Below are 2812 nucleotides of genomic sequence, written 5' to 3' on the forward strand. Positions count from 1 at the left end.
GTGATGTCTGATGTTACTATTGTAATCATTTTGGGGGTCCACAAACCGTGCCCATGTTAAGACAGCAAACTTAATCCTTGACTACTGCCATCTCTCTTTCTCTCCTTGGGCCTCCCTATTCCCTGAGACACAATAATATTGAAATTAGGTCAATTAATAACCCTACCATGGTCTTTAATTGTTCAAGTGAGAGGAAAAATTACAAGTCTCTCACTTTAAATCACAAGCTAGAAATGATTAAGTTTGGTGAGGAAGGCAAGTTGAAAACTGAGATAGGTTGAAAGCTAGGCCACTGCCCTGATAAGCCAGTAGCTAGTAAGTAACTGTCTGAGGCCAAATTTGAACTCAGGAAGATAAATCTTCCTGTCTCCAGTTCCAGGGCTCTATCCACTGTGCCACCTAGCTGTCCTTATTACATTATACTAAATGTAACTTTTATATGTGTTGGGAAACCAAAAAGTTACATGACTCGCTTTATTACAATATTTCCTTTATTGCTGTGGTCTGGAACCAAACCCACAATATCTCCAAAGTATGCCTGTACAAATTTTGTGACCCTGGACAAGTCACTTAATCTGTCTATCTCAGTTTCCTCAAGTGTCAAATTGCAATCATATAGTACTTACTTCCCATAGTTGTTGCAAAGATCAAATGAAATAATATCTGTAAAGTCAGTCAATAAATATTTATTAAGCACCTACTATGTGCCAGCGACTTGATAAGTGCTAAGGATACAAAAAGCAAAGTGCCTGGTACGTAAGTGGGTGCATAATAATTGCTTGTTCCCTCCTCTCCCCCACTTACCGCAAAGGCATTCAATGCACTATATGGATAGGTGGGTATGTCACCTACCGCAGAAACTAAATGAGACCCAAAGAACTCCTAGATTGAGTTAACACATGCAAGAAAAACAAAATATTCAAACATCCTATTAGACTCATTAAGCCTTTCCCAGAAGGTAAAAACACTTTGTGGCTCTACTGGACAAATACTCCCCATTGACCTATGACCTGCACCAACTGGGCAACTCCTAGAAGTATAAAGAAGGGCTAACAAGGGATAGATCTTCTGATTTACCATGCAATGCCTTTTGCCCTCCAGTTGCAGGGAGTCTTTTGCTTTTGGGGGGGGAGGGGGAAAGGTAGGGCAATTGGGGTTAAGTGACTTGCCCAAGGTCACATGGCTAGTTTTGTGTTAAGTGTCTGAGGCCATATTTGAACTCAGGTCCTCCTGACTCCAGGGCCAGTGCTCTATTCACTGCACCACCTAGCCACCCCAGTGGTTTTTGATAAGCCCCTTCTCCCAAAAAAAGCAAACCGCTGAGGAAAGTCTCTAAATGACTATCTGATTCTTGAATTCAAGACCTATCCATCTTTAGAACTCTCGAATTCAAGAACTTGCAAATTCTGGATTACCCATGTGGCAACCCCAGGTCCAGAAACATCCATTTTCAAGATCGCTGGCCTCTGTTCAGAAGAGGAAATAGAAAGGCACGTTATAACTTTAAACCAGAGGTCCAGAAAATCATCTCATACTTTTGTGGACAAGCATAGGCTACCTGCCACACGCCCCCTACCAAGATGTCATTTTCTGCTTCTGGATGGGGAAGAGAAGTCCCCTCTAACCTGTCCCTACCTCTCACCTTGCAGTATTCAGGTCTGGAAATCTAGTAAAGAGAAAGTACAAAAAGAGAAAGGGTAAAAATCATCTCACAACTCCATAGAACTGTGTTTTTATAGGGTTAGCTCTTTTGAATTTAGTCTGTTCTCCTGAACATTCAGTTGCCAATCATCTTGGAGGAAGCTACAATGACTGAAGACCAATGAGACAAGTTCACTGTATTGTCTTAGCAAGGGGTTGCAGAGGTGGGAAACCTCAAGGCCACATGTGGCCTCTAGGTCCTCAAATGTGGCCCTCTAGGTCCTCAAATGAGGCCCTTTGAAGAGATTCGGTCAAAGGGCCACACTTGAGGACCTAGAGGGCTACATGTGACCTCAAGACCAGAGGTTCCCCACCCCTGCTGAGGTTTATGTCTATCTCTGTGGGAAGTTCCCCTTTTCTCAAAAAGTTGCAAACTCTAGAATTTCATCAAGGTGATTGCGGAACTTATCAAGTTGATCTGGGGCTCTCCTGATTATACAAAGAAATGTGAACAGTTTTTAAAGTAGTGGGTGGGCAGGGAAGGCGTTTGACTGGGAACTCCTGATCAACTGAGTCCTTCCCAACTCACTTAATGAAATTAAATTATATAAGGGATAGGTACCAGAGAAAATGAGGTGTTCGGGGGTTTGCCCCTTTCATCATTTGAGTGGTGGCATTCACAACATGTAAATCATATGAAACTTTGAGAGGCTCATTCCCTGAGTGACCTATTATAAAGATACAAAATGTGGAACAGCCCATGACCCACAGAAAGCATAAAAAAGGTGTTTGCACTTACTCAGTTGTGTCAACTTGAATGCTATTATCAGAACTGAGGCTCATGGAAATACAGACCCACAGAGTACCTTGAATCCATGGTAGTTGTTTCCCTAGAAAATGTAAGCCATGAGTCCACATGGGTTAAGGAGAACCAGACTGCAGGGGCCCTGTAGGATTCTTCTTGGATGCAAGAGTATTGACTAAGGTCAGGGAGAAAACTTACAACAGTTCACTCCCAATTAGTGCAAATAATTAACCTTGCAAAATATTTGCATTATTTGAATTCAAACTACATATTTCCATCACACCAGAACTAACTAGCATATTTCACATGTTTAATTTTTGGTACAAATTTGAATCTACACGATCACTTCATGGGATTCTTTCTTTA

The sequence above is a fragment of the Petaurus breviceps genome, unplaced genomic scaffold, assembly GCF_028583685.1.
Source record: "Petaurus breviceps papuanus isolate PSGF00001 unplaced genomic scaffold, PetGlider_PUasm1.0 90842, whole genome shotgun sequence".
NCBI lineage: Eukaryota > Metazoa > Chordata > Mammalia > Diprotodontia > Petauridae > Petaurus > Petaurus breviceps.